Genomic DNA, 22,776 nt, shown 5'->3' with positions numbered 1-22,776 from the left:
CAACAACAGCAATGTGATATTTTCATGCTTCAATTTTTGCTTTCGCAATGTATGCAAATATGTATGCTTTTGCGTTTTGCCGTCGGCATTTCCATATTGGCATGTAAAAATAATTATGATATGAGTATAATTTTGTATGAATGCATGCATAGTACTATTTACAGTCAATTTGGACTTGAATATTTAATAATTTTATTTGAATTTTACATAATATACTATACTAATAGTAGTAATAGAAATTGAATTTATCACAACAATAATAAATACATACATATATCGGCTATCATATCAATCTTATTATTTGGTCATATGTATACGCATGTGCGCGTTCAGAAAATCAAATCATGATTTTATCACTTATACATATGTGTTACATGTGCGCGCATTAATCTGCTTGTTCATACATTCATATATAACGGGTGATTTTTTTGAGGTTAGGATTTTCATGCATTAGTATTTGACAGATCACGTGGGATTTCAGACATGGTGTCAAAGAGAAAGATGCTCAGTATGCTTTGACATTTCATCATGAATAGACTTACTAACGAGCAACGCTTGCAAATCATTGAATTTTATTACCAAAATCAGTGTTCGGTTCGAAATGTGTTTCGCGCGCGTGTTTTGTTCAGCGATGAGGCTCATTTCTGGTTGAATGGCTACGTAAATAAGCAAAATTGCCGCATTTGGGGTGAAGAGCAACCAGAAGCCGTTCAAGAACTGCCCATGCATCCCGAAAAATGCACTGTTTGGTGTGGTTTGTACGCTGGTGGAATCATTGGACCGTATTTTTTCAAAGATGCTGTTGGACGCAACGTTACGGTGAATGGCGATCGCTATCGTTCGATGCTAACAAACTTTTTGTTGCCAAAAATGGAAGAACTGAACTTGGTTGACATGTGGTTTCAACAAGATGGCGCTACATGCCACACAGCTCGCGATTCTATGGCCATTTTGAGGGAAAACTTCGGACAACAATTCATCTCAAGAAATGGACCCGTAAGTTGGCCACCAAGATCATGCGATTTAACGCCTTTAGACTATTTTTTGTGGGGCTACGTCAAGTCTAAAGTCTACAGAAATAAGCCAGCAACTATTCCAGCTTTGGAAGACAACATTTCCGAAGAAATTCGGGCTATTCCGGCCGAAATGCTCGAAAAAGTTGCCCAAAATTGGACTTTCCGAATGGACCACCTAAGACGCAGCCGCGGTCAACATTTAAATGAAATTATCTTCAAAAAGTAAATGTCATGAACCAATCTAACGTTTCAAATAAAGAACCGATGAGATTTTGCAAATTTTATGCGTTTTTTTTTTTTAAAAAGTTATCAAGCTCTTAAAAAATCACCCTTTACTTATATAAACATACATTTGTATATTTGTATACATTTCCGAGCAAATAATGCACAAGCTGCATACATACATATGCGTACACATGTGAATATGTCGCCAACAAAAAATTGGTTGACCCTGACGACGGAAAGAAGCGTGCGACACTTGTTATTATGAATGTATGTACATATGTATATGGCTCGCATTTGCTTTCGTAAACATACAGACAAATGTGCCAAAGAAATATAATATGTACATACATATGCATGTATGTTTTTTTCGTTACGGAATTTCTGGATTCGGTCTGCGCGCTCAAGGCCCGCGATAGAAGCTATGCAATAGCTTAACAGACGCCGTAACATCTCCCCGAGCATGCCTTTGCTTACAAGCGTCTGTCCGCGACGATGGCAATTTTTCCTAATGAGTCATCCTGTATGCACACACTTCCTTTACGGTAGCGCCTTTGTGGTATGCAGAATTTTTCGTCACCGCAATTTGTTTTCACGACACACAGCGCCACCTGTGTGCGACATTTTAGCGTTGGGTATATTTCCGTTACGGAATTTCTAGATTCGGTCCCCGCGCTCAAAAGCCGCGATAAAATCTATACAATAGCTTAAAAAATATGGTGGAAAAAATCCTGTTTTTTACCCAAGGACGGAGCGGTGTGTTTACTTAACAACTCTTCAGTGTAAACCCTTAAATATAGGTCATACTGTAGACATACTAAAAGTAAAAACTTTTGGGCCGGCTATTCACCAGATTTATGTAACTTTAACGAAATAACAATAAAAGGAATGTTATTCAGTTTGAAATAATTTATTTGAACTATTTACTCCGTAAATGAAAATGAATTTTTATAAACCTGTTACCGACGTTCAAGAAATGCGATGGATGGGGTAATGCTCGAAAATTCTACGAAAAGGTCCGACGACTAACAGAAGGTTTCAAGACCGGAGTATACTCTTGTAGAACTACCAGAGGGGATGTAGAAACCGATGCCCAGAGCATACTAAAACTATGTAGGGAACACTTTTCCAGCCTACTGAAAGAGAATGGAAGCATAACACCAGAAGAAGCCAAACGCGATTCCTCAATCGATACCGATGAAGCAGACGTTCCATTGCCCAACCATGAAAAAATTAGAATAGCAATTACCCGTCTGAAGAACAACATTTCGGCGGGGGCCGAAGAGCTGATAAGGAGCATTCATCAGCTTCTTTGTAAAATATGGTCGGACGACAGCATGCCCAGCAATAGGATTTTAAGTGTGATCTGCCCAATCGGCAATCTGCGCCAACTACCGTGAGATAAGTCTCCTAAACTTCGCATATAAGGTTCAATCAATTAAAGCCCATCGTCAACAAACTGATTGGATTTTATCAGTGTGGATTTAGATCTGGAAAATCAACAACCTACTAGCTATTCACCATGCGCCAAATCTAATAAAAGACATGTGAAAAGAGAATCGACACAAGACGAAATATCCCATGCCATCAAACGAACAGTGATCGCACTCGCCACAACACTGTTGAAAGTCATAACTTCGAAGCTGTAGATAATGTCGTCTATCTTGGAACCTGCACTAAAAGCAATAACAATGTCAACATCGAAATCCTACGCAGCATAACTCTTGCCAACAGGGGCTACTTCGGACTGAGTAGGAAATTGAGAAGTAAAGTCCTATCTCGACGAACAAAAATCAAACTCCATAAGTCACTAATTTTTCCCCTCCTGCTATATGTTTCAGAGGATGGTACATGTATGATAACATCTGATGAGTCGACGTTACGAGATTTCGAGAGAAAGGTTTTGCGAAAGATTTATGATCCTTTGCGCTTTGGCCACGGCGAATATCGCATTCGATTGAGGGATGAGCTGTAAGAGTTATACTACGACATTGACATTCTATGACTTACGTATGGACGAAAACACTGCACCTCTGAAAGTATTCGACGGAATAGCCGCCGGGGGAAACAGAGGAAGAGGAAAACCTCCACTCCGTTGGAGGGACCAGGTGGAGAAGGATCTGGCTTCGCTAGGAATTTCCAATTCGCGTCTGGGCATTGCTGTTAACACGGCTATAATCGCGTAAGCGGTGTCTACACCAGTAAAGAAGAAGATTACTACAGGTGTAAGTTATTTTTAATTTGCCTATAGGTGCATGTACAAAATCGAAGAAACTGAGGTTGTTCCATTTGACTAAGTAAGGTTTATGAATACTGTAAATTATATAATTTTTGAAACTGAGCTTATAACTATATTACGTATACTTGTATAAACCAAATGTTGTAAAAGTCTTAAAAGGTGTAACTTCTGCACTCTAATAGCTGATACACATAAAACGTTGGTTTTGGTTTGCTTCAGACTATTTCTTGGGCAGATAAGTTCGATATACATATGTGTGTACAACTTATATGTGTATATGCTTTTGGATTATTACATTCGCATAAAAAGTTTTCGAAGCGAATCAAAATGTTGGGCACTTCTTGTGTTTGACTACCAACTGTTGCTGATTTATCTTTCACCGTGGCACAGAACACGATAGCGGTAAATAAAGCACACTCAAAATAAATAAAATAAATATTTGATGAAATTTGCTTCTTGGGAAAGGTTCACGACTGTTGAAGCGAGCGTGATAGGCGGTCTCTACGGAAGTCTCAGATGAGTATATAATAGGTTGTCAAAAAAGTCTTGCGGTATTTTCGATAGTTGGCGCTGAAAGCGCGCAGTTCTAGTTTTATTCGTCGCATCGGGTCATGCTATACTTTTTGGAAAGCTCATTCAAACACGCAAACACGTGTTTGATTGATTGTCGTTTCTTTTAAGTCGTTCGTGAGTTATAGCATCGCAAACATGGAGCAAAATAAAGAGAAATTGCGGCATATTTTACAGTACTACTACGATAAAGGCAAAAATGCATCTCAAGCCGCCAATAAAATTTGTGCAGTTTCCACCGCACAACGATGCGATGTAAGCAAAAGTTTATATATTTATTATCGCTTTCTGGTTGTTGTTCAAATTACTTGAACATTACTTGAACGTGTTCAAAGTTATTACATGACAACGAGCAGATGAAGAACATAGAGAAAATGCTGCGTCTTCGTCAATGCTTAAAAGGCGAAGCTGCACGAGTAATACAGCATTTTCAAATTTCGTCAACAAATTATGAAGCTGCATGGAGTCCACTTAAGAAAAAGTATGACAATCAGCCAATTCTGTTCATCGTACCCAAATTATCTACAAGTGCGACGAAACTAACTAATGCAGTACAAAAGATTGAACACGAAAAACTTATAAAAATTCCACTACTCTCTCTATCTTCTGTTGAGGAAAAAACAACAGAAATAATAGAGAAAGATAGGAAGGAAAATGAAGCTGAAGAAGAGTCACTTGAAGAACTTCGTAAGCCTTCAAAAACTGAGGAATCTCACAATCTCATATCTCTTCCGGCAGGCTCACATTTTGGAGAAATGTGGGACAGTGAAGTCCAGACGAAATCGTTTGGAAATAAGGACGAAACTGAAGTAATTCAATACATTTTAGAAGACAAGCTGCGCGTAGCGGAAATTACTTTTAAGGAGCAAGGCACATTTAACGATGTGAACAATAAAATGTCTGCTTTGGAAATTGAGGAGAATACAAAAGATGAAATAAAATATCTTGCAGAAAGAGATGTTGAAGTTGATAACGGAAGTGTTTCAAACGATGGTCCAGAGGGGGAAGAGGAAAATGCAGGCGAATCGAATGAGGAATCGATAATTGTAACTATTGGTGAAGACAAACAAAAACTTTTGCATGATAAGGCACCTGATGCAAAGGAAAAATGCACCGATGCAGAAAGTGATACTACCGCCAAGAATTCAGCGCAAAAGAATACAAAAACGGTTGCAGCTTTGGATGACACAAGAACATCCAAGGGTGGATCCAGCAGCAGTAAATGCAGCAAGTCTGATCACGATAAATCAAAAAGAAAAGATGAGAAGTCCGGCAACAAAAAAGATAAAGACATTAGTGAACAAAAATCATCTTCAAACAAGTCTTCGCAGAAGGATGACAAAGAAAAGTCTTCAGTGAATATCTCTACAAAATCGTCGTCCACAGGAAAGCAGACAACACCTTCACGTAATCTTTGGATATCCAGGTTATCTTCATTAACGGGAGCCAGGGATCTGAAAACTATATTTTCTAAATATGGAAAAGTTATCGTAGCCAAGGTGGTCACCAACACCGGTACACGTTGTTATGACTACGTAACAATGCCATCATCGTCGAATGCCAGTCGTTGCATTGAGAATTTGCATCATACCGAACTCCATGGACGGATAATATCAGTAGAGCTCACTAAAAACGAAATCAGCAACTCAACAAATGTCGCCAAAACACGAGTGGATAAAACAAAAATAGATCCAGTTGGAAAAGCGGATGTAGTAACAGCCATTTGGGAGTTACTAATACCATGGCAGCTTACGTAAAAACAAACGGACAAGCTAAAAACCAAAAGACGACAACGAAGAGCAGAGAAAGCTACGAGAAGGCATTGACAAAATCAGCAACAACGAGTTAAAATTAAGTGAGTTAAATCTAAAAAATCACAGCGGACACATATCGCTTATATTAGTTATTATAATAATTGTAATTTTAGTCATATGTTATGTACGCTACAAATCCAAACCAAAAGGGAAAATTACGATTAATCTTTCTAATCGCACAAACACATAATTTGTAATTAATTGTATAAATGTAATCAAAAATAATAATAATTATTATATTATTGTAACCACATTTTTTGGCCCTCGGCAGTATGTTCAAATTACTTGAACAATAGTATACAGTCCACTATGTATCAATTGACTGCATACAAAAATGCAGCAAATATAAGAAAAAATATGTAATAAGAATACAATACAGAAAAACAACCCTTATGGTGGTTATTGTATTCTTCAGTATAAATCTCAAGTGCCTTAGTCACAAACACACACACACATATACATACTTACATAAACTAACAAATAGAAATGCAATAGATGCACACTAGCAAATGCATACAAATGCATTTGCTGATAAACTATACATCTATTTTTAAATAAGACCAACGCACTTATTATGTGTTATGCGTTGGTCTGATAATTAATTTAAGAACATAGGCTAAGAATTTTTGTATAAAAGGAGCTGTTCAATAAAAGTAAAATCAGATTTGAAAGACAATCTCAGCTTAAAAGACTTCTTTTATTTATATTTTTTACTTCCCCCCACCAGTGGTAAGGGGTAAAAGAAAATAAAAGGAAAGAATTAAAATAAAGAGCAGTGCCTATCACTTATTACCTCCCACCCGAGGTAAGGAATAAGTGACGCAGAGCTGCAATATCTTTATTTAACAGTTGTTTTAAATGTAAATACTATCCAAATTACACTTACTTTTGTATAAATCAATTGGTTTAAATAAACTTGACAAACACACGAAAGAATCACCCGCTCGATCCCGACACGAACTCAATGTCATAACAGCGAGCTGACTACATACATATATAAGCAAAATATCCACACCACATTTTTGTTTCTAAGACTAATAGTTTTTTAATTATTAAGGTACGATGATATAAACTTTTTCGTTAGGGTCCACTTTTTAAACCTGGTACCCGTATGTTTCGGCGCGATTTTAAAGACGTTTCACGCCAAAAATTTTACCAAATGTTTGTATTGTATTTGCATTCATTTTAACTTAAACGAAATACAAAATTTTGCAATTTGGTTTGTTTACATTTTAACAGACTTAATTATTATGAAGGCAATTCCTCTCGTTCAAAAACTAATGTAAGGTAGTTTTTGACAAGCCAATATAAATATATTGGCTCAGTCTTCTATGAAAAGTAAGCTAATAGCTTAACGTGCTGGTCAAATAAAACACGCCTAATGATGACCAGCCCAGCTGCAGCAATGCTTCTGCAACACCAATGAGCTTGCACGTCTTAACCAAAATTACTCGTAAACCTACCCAGAGTAAAAAAAATGAAGGAATTTTGACTCGGAAAGTAGTTCTGTCTCTTCGTTGCGGAAGAGAATATGCAGCGTAATCATCTCTCTTTTGTTCTTCGCCAATATGGCTGCCATATTGACTTGTGAAGATCAATTTTTTGTTGGTGACATATTCATATGTGTACGCATAAGTTATATTATTCACTAACCCGGTTGAAACCCGACGTTCAGAGTTATATTTATTTTAACTTAAGGCCAGTAAAACCTGCCAAAGTAACAAACCAATTTTATATTAATTAACTAGCAACCCACCCCGGCTTCGCACGGAAATAAAATATAAGGCCTACATATGTCACTCACTGAAAAAGTGATTAAAATCGTTCCCGTAGTTTTGATTTATTCATTACTGCCCGTGGCCTGCACGCGTTACATTTGGAGTAAAACAATTACCCTTTCTTTATACCATGAAGATTTCCTTGCTATCTTTGGAATATCTAAATTCATACCCTACATTTTTTTGCAGTTTCCGCTGTTTAATGTCCACATTGCATTATCGCGCGGAAAAAGTGGTTAAAATTGTAAATGCCATTTGTGCCTTACACAACATCTGCAGACGTTACAATATGAATATAACCAGGAAGTGTCAATTCTTGCAAATGAGACTGACGATGACAATTTTTTCCGATCTGAGAATGGTTCAATGCAGAGCGAAGGCCGGAGAATAAAAGACGAAATAGCAAATACTTTGTAATTTAATGGATTTATTTCTTAATTTTAAATATAACAGTCTTCATGACTAAAATCAGTCTTACATTATAAATTCAGGTACTTTAGGTATATTTCACAACCAGGACCTTTAATTAAATTATATATTTATTAATTAGTCTTTTTTCGTTATATTGTCTTTTGTGTTCAAACTTTAGAATTTCGAATTTAGTTGTTCTTTTTTAATTTCATTTTTTTCTACAATAGCTTTAAGCAATTGAGTACTTATACTTACAAACTCATCTTTTAATTCAGTAATAGCTCTTCCAACAGTTTTATTATTATCTATTGCTTGGTATATACGCCTCAAGCTGCTAGCATTTTTAGATTGCAGTTCTATTATCTGATCAAATTTTTCAATATATCTCCATTTTATTTATCTTCCTCATCTAAAAATCTTTTTAAGCGATCTGCTGTACTCTCTAATTTTTGCCATCTAGGTACGCTAGCATTTATTTCGGGTTGCCCTTGTGACGTGGAGGGTATATCGTCGGCATCTTGTTGTCTATTGGATGCATTATAACTTGAGTTTATACTTTGTTACTCTGACGATGAGGAAAACAAATCTACATTCACCCCTGCAATTGTAATATTTAAATTTTCATTGACGGGTTGGGTGCCAAGAGCAACACCTGGTATGCCTTCTATAGTTTGAGAAATGCCACAAAGACGCACAATAGTTTCTTCGTTTGGAGTGAGCTGATATTTAGAAAATGGGCCACCTCCTGTTGCTCGACTCTCAATTTGGTTGTGAGCCAATTTTCTTTTGATTTCGCTCTTCCACTCAGTTATAACCTATAGAAATAAGTTTGTTTTAATTGCAGTTTAATTTTGACTGAAATTTACTTACCTTTTTCCACCCGCTTACATCTTTGTGTGGAGGACCTGCAGCATTAAGCGATTCAGTTAATTCATGCCATAACGATTCTATGTCGGTTTATTGCGTTTCGTAAACCCTCTTAAAATATCTGGATTTTTTTTCCATAAATTCAATTATGATCGTATTTTGCGTTCTATTCTTATGTTTTCCCCTACCAAAATAAAGTTAATTACTTCGTAAGAATAAAATAAATAAATTCCTTAACTTACATTTTCTCAACCGTCTAACAACACACAGAAATATAAACTGAATATTCAAATCTTTTGGCGATTATCTTCTTGTTTTATTTCTGATAGCAAAACCGATAAAATTGGTTTCGATGACACCCAAAACCGATACAAATTATACGTCCGAAATTTAATGATGCGAGAGATTCGTACATATGTACTTACATACATGTGTACGTACCGAGTTCTTTCACCATACGATCTAATTCAACACGAATGAGGTGGGGTGAGATTCCCACATAACTTTTACTGTTTCATTCGGTTGACAGCGAACAAACACACAAACAGTTTTTTTTTGGAAAAAGTACTGCTCTTGTTTAAACAATTTTGGTTAAATAAGAAATGAATCAACTATTTTTTTTTGATGCAGAACGAAAGTAAATATTTCCAAGTTTAACTTCAAGTAATCTATCTATTGAAAAAAACCGCATCAAAATCAGTTGCTTAGTTTTCAAGATTTAAACATTTAAGGGAACATAAGGACAGAAAAAGTGACTTTGTTTTATAATATGTAGTGATATTTAATAATGTTTATTTAAGTTTAACACGAAGCGTCAAACCGCTCGCTAAAGTAATTCTTTTTTAATTCATTTCTTAAGGTTGGTACGCAGCTCTCAAGTAATTGCTCAAGAACAAAAATACATTATTTCTCAAGTAATTTTGACAGCTGGTTACGCATTGTGAATGATCCACATTAGAAGAGCAAGAGAGAATAAACAAAGTAAACAAACTTTGTGCGTATGTATGTATGTATGTATGTGTATGGTAACACAAATATTTTCATTGAGATTTAAGGAATGTTGTTGATGATTGGTTGGTTTTATACAACATTTCAAAATGGAATATACTTTATAATAATGATTTCAACTAATTTAGGATGAATTTGACGATTACTTCGAATTTCCTGCAAGAAACAATTGTTGATTTGATGTTTCTTCGCAAAACCAGGTTTGCCATATTCACATTTTATTGAAAAAAAGTATTAAAAATTAGTACTAGCTTTCTTAAGAGCTGCGTACTAGCACAAGTAACTTTATCGCAGGAACGTTTCTGGACCGTTTCTTAAGCGTTTTTTTATATGAAGTTTTTACGTTTCTTGAGAGCTGCGTACTAAGCTTTAGTCTAACGAAACATCATTATTTATAGCCTAGCTTAACATACGATATCTTATTAACATTCTTAGCAGAGTGGGTATTATATGTTAAGTACATTAACATTGTGGATCTCTATATATAGGTAAATAAATTTAACATGAATAATAACTATGTAAAGGGATTGAGATCCACATATATGTAACTCGCTTACCCTTATAAGATTCGAGACCCTTCGAATCTTTTAAATCATATATTAATATATAAGTTTATAAATTTATTTTTTCAACAGTTGTACTTAATTCTTACTAAACAATTATAATTAGTTAATATTAATTTTGTTTTTGTTTGCGTATAGTTTTCCATATTTTTAGCATATACATATTGATGCTATTTTATGAATTGTTTAATGTGTTTAATTCAAAGTTTAATGTATTGATTTCAAAGGTCTTCGAAATTGGGCAACGTCCATTTTATTGGGATTACTATAATGGTATTTGTTGAATCTTTTAGCTGTTTTATGTCTAATAGCAGCTGGATTTTTTGTATATAAGTTGGGATTAGTTAATTCTAAAGATATATTCTCTCTTTTAAGATTTTCCCTGGTAATAGTCTTTCTTTTCTTTGCTTCAGTTTTCTTTCTAATATGATTAAAATCGATATTCAGGTTATTTAAAAAGTCTATGGGTTTTACTTTAGTTGTGCTATGTATTGAGTTGTTATAAACGTGGCTAGCTTTTAGAACGAGCTCTTCTGCATCGTCAAGATTACCAGAATTTTTGAGAATTCGTATATGTTCAAGAAGCGTGGAATGCAGACGCTCTATGTCTGAGTTACCAGTGTGAGAATTGGGGGTAGTAAAATGCACCTCAATACTACTATTCTCTTGGCAATATAATTTTATTAATGTGTTGTTAAATTCATTGTCCATTACTAGTTTATTAGGTTTACCTAAAAATGCAAATCTTTCTTCTAGTTTAACCTTAACTGTTATCATATTTTTATTATTCAATTTATGGGCGGTTCCAAATTTTGTAAATTTGCCTAATGTAGTTAGAAAATAAGTTTTTTGAATTTGAAAAATATCGACATGCACAATTTCGTTTGGCTTTTCTGGCGTATACGTGAAAAGAAAACGTTTTCTAATCGGCTTTCTATCGTATTTATTTTCGATACAAACTCTGCAACTTTTGCAGTATCTATTTATATATTTAAACTAGCTGACCCGGCAAACTTCGTTCTGCCCAAAATAGATTTTTTTTTCATTTCAAAAATTACACCGGTATTGGTTTTAATAGAATATGAACGATTTTTCCTAATTTCATTGTGTATACTTTAACAAAATTTTTACAAATCTTTCTTTTGTAAACATTGAACGGGCAGGTTTTCGATATGATCCAAACATTCAATATATCGCATCTGTTCAAATCGGTCAGATGTCAGTAGTTTGTCAATATTGCAATGCAGTCAAATTTAAAAATGAACCGCCAGGGTTATGTTGCGCCGGGGGAAAGACGATGCATTCCATGTATAATACCGAGGCATCTCCGAGTAAAGCAATGTTCTCGCGAACGGATCACTGGCGCAAGTTGCAAAGAAACTTGTTAAAGTGGTTGCTGGTGGTATTTCCGTTCGCTGTACTATGTTCTCTGCGTTGAAATAAACTCGATGGCCATTCTCCAAATGAGCTGACAGATGCACAACAGTAGGATGGCGTTCATGAATTGCAAATGAAAATATTCTCCAGATTGCTTCATTGCAGTTCACATAACTGCCCATATGAAATTTGCTAATTTCATCTCGTTCAACGCCAATAACCGCCATATCGCTTCCTTTGGTGACATATTTGCAAACATACTTAATTGATTTTATTGAACTGCAATACTCAAAATTTATATGTGTTTTGAATGCCTTAGACAAAATTGGCGAATATGGAACGATCCATGTGTTATCAACCACGAAATTCTTTCCTTTCAATTGAGTGATGAATGTTCTGCCATTGTCAGCGGGTGAGCGACGCCGATAGAGAAGGTATCCGTCGTTTCCAGTTTGAGTTTCCGAAATAAAAGCACGGGGACAGCGTTTTTTGCATTTACTGTCCGACATACAAACCGAAGATGGATCGTGTTCTCCGCATGGCCCATGAACCATATTGGCCATCACCACTTCGTGCAACTCTGGATCTATTTCGACATCAGGAATTTCGGCGGAAATGATGTCATCAATTTGGTCAGGTGTAATTTTCTCCACCATCCAAGGAAGAATGTGTGCGTGAGGCAAACCTCTCTTCTGCCACTCCAATGAGTACATTCAGCATCGAACAGTGCCATGTACACGTTGTTTCGTAGTAAAGTCCATCAAACATCTGAGTTTTTGTTTAAACACGCGTGCTGTAACATCGTGGCGATCGCTTGGTGATTGACCGGGATGCAATAGATTCGTAATGTCTGGCCATTTTGGATTGCAAGTTAATGTAACAAACAAATCCGGCCGTCCATAATTGCGCACGTAAGTCATCGCATCCTGGGAGTACTCATGCATGTGTCTAGGACTGCCAATGTATGTCGATGGCAAAATATAGAGTCGACCAATATCTGTAATATCCGCATCACCATTCATTGCATCTCTTAAGTGAATATACTCTTCAGATCGCAACTTCGACTGATTGTATTGCATGTAATTAAGTCGTTCTGTTTCAACTTTAACATACATGTCAACTGCATACTGTTGAAATAACCGTCCATATCTCAGTAAATGGTTGTCATAGTTTTGGCGAATCATCATTCGATATGCGTAAAACTTCATTGAACTGACTTTTTTATTTGTCTCGACACCTAAAAGCTTAAATTACCTATATGAAGTAGCAAACAAATATTTTATTTTACTAACCATTCACCGGATTTATCATCTTATATCCTAAATGATATCCGTCTTCTCTACGGCAGAACATGAGCGGATATTGCATTGCGTCGTAAGACCGATGTGTCTCACTTATCCGTTTTAGTGCGTTTTGATTTCTACGTTTGATAACAATATCACGCGACTGCAAATTTTCTCCAACAACAACAACTGATATTTCGCTAACTGTAGGTGCATTATATTGTCTTTCATGTGACCCTGTTGGTCTTTTGTCCGCTTGTATGATTATACTATGATCATCTGTTGGCATACGTTCCAACGAAATCGTAAACAGTTTAATGAGGCCATTGTGTTCGTGTAACATTTGCTGCAATTGTTCGACTATTTCTCTTTTCATTGTATTGAAGATAGCACAACGCCGATTTACTTCATCATGTGAATCTCCCAGAAAGTAAATTTGGAGATATTTGTGTTCCTGATCTGGATGCGGCAACAGCGATCCAGCGAGATGAAACATTTGCCCACGAACGTGTATAATTGGAGGAAAGCTCTGTAGTTTCTGTCGAATATTGTTTGGCAAAAATACCTTAAACGTTGGATTGTAGTTTTGTTCATTTACAATTTGCTTTAAGAAATGGCTCGAGTGAGGAGATTCACCGTAAATCAGCTGGAACAATGGCTGTGGTGGTGGAAGCAATTCTGGCAACGGTTCATTTTTAAATTTGACTGCATTGCAATATTGACAACCTACTGACATCTGACCGATTTGAACAGATGCGCTATATTGAATGTTTGGATCATATCGAAAACCTGCCCGTTCAAAGTTCACAAAAGAAAGATGTTGCCGCTGTTGTCGTCGAATAATCGCATGTTGTGATCTTACTTCATCACTTTGGCGAGCACGAACTTCCTTTCTTCTCGATCGTTGTTGCTGATTGTGAACTTCCCTTCTTCTCAATCGTTCTTGCTGATTGTATGTTTGGTTGACATCTTCTAACTGGTGCGTGCTACTCTACAGCAGTCTATTTCGTGGTGATACCCTCTCAATAACACTTTCCCTTTGACGTGCTCTGCTATTTCGTGTTCTCCTTGCAGCCTGGGAACTCCGAGAAGTGTTACCATACGTACTGATTCTTGACAACGTAACAAATATCTAATTGGAAATGATCATTCATTTGCATAAAGTTCATATAAGGTTTTACGGACCAATAACTTACCTTTGAAAACTCCAAAAATGAATGAATTAAACTAAGGAAGCAGATCAATTGAATGATAAATTCCAATGTACATGAATCGGTATTCGCCAACACGCTAAATCACTTTCACTAAATAACTCACTTTTTAAAGCAAAATATATCAATATATCAGTAAAGCAAGGCGCATTTTTATTGCCCTCTAAACTTTGCGTGTTCGATTGCAAAGCAAAATTGACGATTAATTTAATTTGTGTTTGTTTCATAAAACTGCCATTTCCATAAACCAAAAATAGCACGTAACACAACCAAAATTACCATATAACCGCGGCAGCAAGAACAACCAAAATGTCGTGCTAGGTGGAAAATGAGATAAATATATGGTGGATTAGCAACCAAAATAATTAAAGATTGTATAGGAGGTACCACGCCCCCTTTTTCGATAACGCCAAGTTTTATGGGTGAGAATGGTGTTGTTTCCTATAGCTCTATACCAATTTTCATGTTCCTACCTTAAACACTTTTGAAGATATTCACCTTGAAAAGTTCAGTTTGTATGGGAGGTGCCACGCCCACTTCTCCGATTATCCCTTATTTTATGTGTAAGAAGGCTTTTGATACCATATAGGTCTATACCAATTTTCAGGTCCCTACCTTGAACCCTTCTTCCCTTCACAGATATTCTGCTTAAAAAATTTAGTTTGTATGGGAGGTACCATACCACGCCCCCTTATTCGAGAGCCCCCGGTTTTATAGGTGAGAGTGGTGTTGTTATCCTGTAGCTCTGTACCAATTTTCATGTTCCTACCTTAAACACTTTTGAAGATATTCGACTTGAAAAATTCAATTTGTATGGGAGGTGTCACGCCCCCTTAATATTTTATTCTGATTTTAAGACATGACCTGCGCGTGGTAATAACAAACAAATCCCCCAAAGGAAGTATTTCATTTGGTTCAGCCGTTTTCGAGTTTTAGAGTTACAACTATACACCATTTCATTTTTATATATATAGATAATTTTGGGTTGAAATATAAATCTTTCAACTTTTCGAAATTTTCCTGAATGCCTCTATGATTGCCATTTATATGAGTTTCGATAATAAGGTTCAGTAGCGATTCTTCAGATTCTACATTGCTTGCTAATTTTGTGCATTTTATAAATTTCAGATTAATATCATTAGAGAAAAGTTCTATTAGCTTTGTTTGAATTTTGTTATATATGTGGCAACAACACAAGCTTTAAAATTTATTATTTCGTAAATACAACCATGTGCATTTATTTCGTAAATGCAACCATGCGCATTCTATTCGCTTTTGACTTGTATTCGCTTTAGGTTAGTAAAAGAAAATAAAAACGCCTGTCGGCCCTTTTGCTTTTGCTTTCTGAAGAACAAACACGCATTTTTATTACGCTCCTAAACTCTATAATTGGTGACCCTTGACGGTAATTGAGATGTCGCTCAACGATAGCATGGCGGTTACTGCTGGTCCAAGCCACGGGGAATTCAACGCTACAACACCAATTTTTCCACGCATCCCGCTGCCATTGATGTCAGAAGACAACATTGAGGCTTATTTTTACTCGTTGGATTTTTGGTTCGAGGCCTCTAGCGTTACAACCGACTCGGCAAAATTAAATATCGTAGCGGCCAGTATACCACAGGTAAAGTTAATGGAGTTGCGCTCCATAATAAATGCTGCGCCCACGTCTGCGCGATATCAATTCATTCGTACCAAATTGATAGAAATTTTTAATGAGAGCCAGCAACGCCGCCTACAACGTGTATTGCGCGACATGCCATTGGGCGACCGCCGCCCGAGCGACCTGTTTAACGAGATGAAGCGCGCTGCTGGTTCCGCTCTAAGCGAAAGCATTTTGCATGATTTGTGGGTTAATCACTTGCCCCCATTTGCGCAAGCAGCAATTATAGCAACCAACGTACCTATTATCGACAAATTAAAAATCGCCGACTCAATAGTGGAGACGATGCAAATGCGTGAAGTTCGTATCCACGAGGTATCTGCACAGACAACGACCTGAGGACCGAAATAGCAGAACTGAAACAGCGTTTTGATAGAGTTACGAGCAGCGAGAAAACACGTGCGCGTTCCAGATCGAAAACACTAGTGCGCCCACATAACATCAATTCAGGCTAAATGTGCTGGTATCACGCCAAGTTTGGACCAAACGCTAAGAAGTGTCGCCAACCTTGTAAGTTCGCTCAATCTACATCGCCAAAAGGCAAACAATAGGGGTGCTCTGCCAGCAGTATCTCAGGGATAGGCAAACGCTCTGAGATGCCTTCGAATTGCCGCCTACGTATACTCGACACATCAACTAATATAACGTTCCTTATCGACTCCGGCGCTGATGTGTCGGTACTTCCGAGGTATTCGAAATTGGCACGATTCAACCCATCGGATATGCAATTGTTTGCCGCTAATAGTTCACCGATTACGGTTTTTGGATAAGTCATACTTCGCCTTAACCTCAACTTACGCAGGGATTTTGTTTGGAGCTTTGTGATTGCAGACGTTACCCAAGCAATCATTGGAGCAGATTTTTTATCACATTACGACCTTTTACCTGACCTTAATGGACGATGTCTGCTCGACCGCAAAACAGCAGTTAAATTATTTTGCATAGTATCGCGAATCAATGTATCAAACATTTCAACCATAAGTTCAGCCCGAGGTTTTTAAACTCGCTGCGAGAGTTTAGTGATGTAACGCGACCAGCCGCTCCGGATTCTACAACGAAGTCCACCGTGGTTCACCGGATCAACCAATTTTTTCTCGGCCATGACAGCTGTCGCCTGAAAAGCTGACGGCAGCGCGCGCTGAATTCGAGCTGTTGATGAAACTGGGCATATGTCGGCCATCCAGCAGTAACTGAGCTAGCCCATTACATATGGTGCGAAAGGCCGACGGGTCATGGAGACCGTGTGGAGACTACCGCGTGCTTAACGCGGTAACCGTCCCCGACAAATACCCTCTGCCGTTCCTGCACGATTTCAGTAATATTTTTGCTGGAAATTCAATATTTTCAAAAATCGATCTACGGAAGGCCTTTCACCAGATCCCAATCGTTCCCAATGACATTTGTAAAACTGCCATCACAACTCCGTTTGGATTGTACGAATTCACGCACATGACCTTTGGGTTGCGCAACGCGGCGCAAACATTCCAAAGAGTCATCAACGAAGTTTTCCGCGGCATAGATAATGTTTTCACCTACCTGTACGACATATGCGTCGCATCACGCTCCCCAGAAGAACATCGCGCACATCTTCGTATAGTCTTTCAACGATTACGCCAACACAACTTAACGATAAACGTAGCCAAATCAGTGCTTGGTATATCAGAGCTGCATTTCTTAGGCCATTTAATCACGAAGGATGGAATCAAGCCGCTGCCTAGCCGTATTGAAGCGATTCGCTTATTCAAACTTCCTACGATTGCAAAAGATCTTAAACGATTCCTAGCTATGATCAATTTTTATAGATCGCTACTTCCAAATCCACTTTCGCACCAAGCACCTCTTTTCAAAATGTGTTCGGGAAATAAGCGCAACGACAAAACGCCACTGAACTGGACGAACGACAACATAAGGCACTTTGAGGCTTGCAAAGAGGACCTCGCTAATTGCGCGCTTCTGGCGCACCCGCTCCCGAACGCTCCTCTTTCATTATGGGTCGACGCATCTGACTGCGCTGCAGGCGCCGCTCTACATCAAATTTCCAATGGACCACTTCAACCTTTAGGCTTTTTCCAGCGCCTTTTTACAAAAGCTGAGCAGCGGTACAGTACCTACGATAGAGAGTTAACTGCGATATTTCTCTCCGCTTCATGCTTGAAGGAAGAAATTGCCACGTTTACACCGACCACAAGCCGCTAATCTATGCATCTAAGCATCTGATCGTCAGGCACGTCAATTGGATTTTATTGCGCAGATCACGACAGACATTCGTCACGTACCAGGGGTACAAAATGTTACAGCAGATCTGCTGTCTCGAATTCAAGCCATAACAACTGATCCAATAAATTTTGATGACTTGGCTGAAGATCAGAAAAATAACGACGAGTTAAAGTCATACTTAGAAGGTAAAATTAGTCATTCGCTTCTAACGGGTGATTTTTTTGAGGTTAGGATTTTCATGCATTAGTATTTGACAGATCACGTGGGATTTCAGACATGGTGTCAAAGAGAAAGATGCTCAGTATGCTTTGACATTTCATCATGAATAGACTTACTAACGAGCAACGCTTGCAAATCATTGAATTTTATTACCAAAATCAGTGTCCGGTTCGAAATGTGTTTATCGACAAATTTTGTTCAGCGATGAGGCTCATTTCTGGTTGAATGGCTACGTAAATAAGCAAAATTGCCGCATTTGGGGTGAAGAGCAACCAGAAGCCGTTCAAGAACTGCCCATGCATCCCGAAAAATGCACTGTTTGGTGTGGTTTGTACGCTGGTGGAATCATTGGACCGTATTTTTTCAAAGATGCTGTTGGACGCAACGTTACGGTGAATGGCGATCGCTATCGTTCGATGCTAACAAACTTTTTGTTGCCAAAAATGGAAGAACTGAACTTGGTTGACATGTGGTTTCAACAAGATGGCGCTACATGCCACACAGCTCGCGATTCTATGGCCATTTTGAGGGAAAACTTCGGACAACAATTCATCTCAAGAAATGGACCCGTAAGTTGGCCACCAAGATCATGCGATTTAACGCCTTTAGACTATTTTTTGTGGGGCTACGTCAAGTCTAAAGTCTACAGAAATAAGCCAGCAACTATTCCAGCTTTGGAAGACAACATTTCCGAAGAAATTCGGGCTATTCCGGCCGAAATGCTCGAAAAAGTTGCCCAAAATTGGACTTTCCGAATGGACCACCTAAGACGCAGCCGCGGTCAACATTTAAATGAAATTATCTTCAAAAAGTAAATGTCATGAACCAATCTAACGTTTCAAATAAAGAACCGATGAGATTTTGCAAATTTTATGCGTTTTTTTTTTAAAAAAAGTTATCAAGCTCTTAAAAAATCACCCTTTACTAACCAGTATTATTATCCCCTCTAGTACTAAGAAAGTCTATTGCGATACAGGATGGTTCTAATAATTTTGCTTAAGTATAGAAATATGCTTTTGTAGAACATTTGCTTTCGCAAACATACAGACAAATGTGCAAACGACGTAATATATGTATGTATGATTGTTTCGCATTTTGCTTCTACGCCGGTCAAATTTCTATACAAAAATCGGCTGAAATGTGTGAGAAAATAAAATGGACAACTAGGGCATATAATTTTTAAAAAATTTATTGATAAATAAATATAAATGAAAATACATGTAAATTTACTTAAATTTATTTACATTTATTGAAATTTCGTTTCGAATTTTTGGCACTTTCAAATTAATTAATATAAGTAAAATTCACGGCTTAACCCGCACACGTCTTATGTGCTGAACACAAAACGACGACAGACGACAAACGACAGTACGAAAGTGAAATGAAAACAAAACAACGCAGCTCTCCAGTTTGCATGTACACAATTTCGTTGTGGCCATACTAATACCTTGCACTTCAATGAAATTTTAATATTTTGTTCAAAGTTAAATTTTTTATGCAAAAAATAAGTAAATAGGTATATATTTTTGTTTTAAATTATCAATTGTTATTACAAATTATATAATAGAGCTATTTTATGCTTTTATTTGTAAAATAACGTCAAGTTTGTAAGAGCTGTGAATAATTTTACATATTAGTGGCATCTCCACTCTTCCTCATCTCTCTATCTTCCATTCTACTGCCGTTGGCAAATAGGAGAATTTTTAACTTAGCGAGAATGACAACTGTCGGCCTACAGTCGTGTATTCGTGTCGTCGTCAAAATAAGTGTCCATAAGAACGTGTGTAATATTTGACAGATGTCGTTTGTCGTCTGTCGTCGTTTTGCGTTCAGCACATTATTCGCGCAAAATTTCCAACTTTATGAAAATTGGCGCAATTATTGACACCTCAATTTTATGTAAAGTTTAAAGTAATATATTTGATTTTGGCGCAATTATCGACACTTGTCAATTTGCCCAATATACATATTAGTAGGAGAAAGCTCAATACTTATTTACATATGATATATACAAAGAACATGTAAGAAAAAGATTTTTACTTAATATGTAAATATTTATTTGATTTTGGCGCAATTATTGACACTTGTCTTAATATACAAAATTGGGCCAAAATGAAATATGTACATAATTACTTTTGCATGACAATATGGAAATGCCGACGGCAAAACGCAAAGGCATATATTGCACATACATACAAGCGATTTCTTGGTTGAAAGCAAAAATTGAAGCATGAGAAATTGAAATGCCGACGGCAAAACGAAATTGCTTACATTCGTACATTGCGTATGTGACAATATCATCATAATGTTTAGGTAAATCTTTTATATATTTAAAATGAGTTATTATAAAATAAGATCAAATTAACATTAAATAATTTGAAGAATAATAAATCAAAAATTGTATAATTTGTTGCCAAATTTGCAAATAAAAGCACTAAATCACTTTCACTGTTCTTAAATAAAAATGCGTAAGGATGTAAAGTGCAGAGTGCAAAGTTAACGTTTATTTATCAGAAAAATACAATTGTATATTTGAAATGCGAGCACATATGTCCGGAACGGGGCAGATGGAACACGCAACCGGACCGCCGTAGAAAGTATTTGTGGCGCCGCGCAGAATATAAGGTTCAGTTTATTGCAGGATTGATTGATTAAGTCCAATGGCAGCTAGCAGAAACCGTGTGAAGACGACGTTTTTTGTTGAACTTGCAGCGCGAATGGTGATGTGCGAAAATGTGTACACGAATTGTTGTCGGTCGGTATCAATTAGTGTAGAAAGCTAACGCGGCGCAGTGCACAAGCGAATGTGTTGTTCGAACTATGTATGACGAATTGAGTCGAGCGAATGTGCCTGCTTTTCCTTTGCCCATCCTTTTTGTTAAGTGGGTTTGCTGGTGTAGTGAGTTATGCTGTAGTGTCTTCAGCTGTGGTGAATGGCGATGTAGCATTAGAATGCGCCAGTTTTACCGAGTAGAGGGAGTGGATGCTTAACTCATTTAAACATCCTGGGCCTCCTAGGCGAATATTTTGCCTAGTTTTATATATATAATCTGATGCATGTAATTCGGCTTACTGTTGGTGGAGTAACCGAGGCCGCAAAATATTAGCTGTAAGAAGCGATTTTGGTTTTAATAGCCAATTGTATTTGGTATAAATAGTGGTGCTTGAGGTAATAATTGATTTTGCAAACTTTGACGACTTTCTGCATTATTATACCAACAAAGTTCTTTGCTTTTATTAATTTTATTAGTTGTTATTTACATTTTATTATTTATCGGTTTGGCATACCGGTAGTTTATTATATGCCTTTTCTGTATTATCGGCAATGTTTGGACTTAGTTTATTCTCGGCTTATGAAGGATAGTAACTCCACGCCTGGCTCAGATATGGCCAGAATGGGTACTCCTTAGCCCTGGAGTTAGTGCTGTGACAATAGATGGTTCTTGCGAGAGAATGGCCGGTAATTGCGAACGGCTTCGATTCGTGGAGTAGATACTTTTGTATACTTAATTTGAAGCTTTGTATAGCTGATCTCCATAACTCACTTATATGAGGAGCGCTTGGATAGATGCGATAAAAGCGACATTAGCGTTGTAAGCGTAGGTGCGTTAATGTATCGCATTGGGAGTATTGTGATCCCTTAATTTCCTTTTTGATTTTTGGTATATGACTTTTTGAAAAATTTGGTATATGTAATATTTAAGTGCCTATGCACTAATTTGACAAGTAATAGTGCGCCACCGCTCTAGGATTTGTTCAGATTTTTTTTTTTTTGTTTTTCCATTATTGGCGAAAGCCATCCTGCGGGGCCGAAAGTTTGTATGTCCTTTTAATATAGGGACTGTCAGAGGTAACTCTAACTTTATTTTTTATACCAATTTGTGGAGTGTTGGAATATTGTGGCTCTAGTGGTAGTCGTACGACGTACCAGCCATTATTTGATCGAGTAGTTGTGGCTTTAGAGAAGTGCTCACAATACTGATATTTTATAGTTTTGTTCGTTAATGGAAATTTCTTTAAATTTTGCGATTTACTTAATTGTGAATTAAGGCATTTGTTTGATTTTTTCTCAACTTGAGTTGGTGTGGTGGTAACTAGTTCTGTAACTAGTCCACTTTGTGTTTGGCTGTGCAGCGTTTGAGCTTTTTGCGCCTTTGAGCAATATGGTGTCTCTTGGCAATTTTTAAAATTGTGGACTTCGGGATTTGCTTTTGCAACTATGCCCGTGGTTCTTTTTGTAAAAGCGCTTCTTTGGAGTGAGATTGGATATCTGCTGTAATGAAGCATTGAATTGTGTCTTTTTTGACAATATAAGCAG

At 37.1% G+C, this 22,776-nt stretch overlaps 3 protein-coding genes across 4 annotated transcripts in view; all 3 read left to right on the top strand.

Annotated features, from left to right (window-relative positions):
- LOC125775396 (uncharacterized) overlaps nucleotides 1-680 on the top strand; it is a 151,365-nt gene extending 150,685 nt beyond the window's left edge. The window contains exon 4 of the transcript XR_007421175.1: nucleotides 434-680. The gene's annotated coding sequence lies outside the window, so the exon portion shown is untranslated. The remainder of the gene's footprint in view (nucleotides 1-433) is intronic.
- LOC125780334 (uncharacterized) overlaps nucleotides 1-22,776 on the top strand; it is a 386,491-nt gene that overhangs the window by 81,554 nt on the left and 282,161 nt on the right. The gene's annotated exons all lie outside the window — the stretch shown is intronic.
- Nucleotides 1-22,776, top strand: part of LOC125775357 (uncharacterized) — a 322,796-nt gene that overhangs the window by 232,650 nt on the left and 67,370 nt on the right. The window lies entirely within an intron of this gene.

The sequence above is a fragment of the Bactrocera dorsalis genome, chromosome 1, assembly GCF_023373825.1.
Source record: "Bactrocera dorsalis isolate Fly_Bdor chromosome 1, ASM2337382v1, whole genome shotgun sequence".
Classification (NCBI taxonomy): Eukaryota; Metazoa; Arthropoda; class Insecta; order Diptera; family Tephritidae; genus Bactrocera; species Bactrocera dorsalis.
The sequence above is the reverse complement of the archived record's forward strand: the minus strand, read 5'-3'. Positions and strand labels throughout refer to the sequence as shown.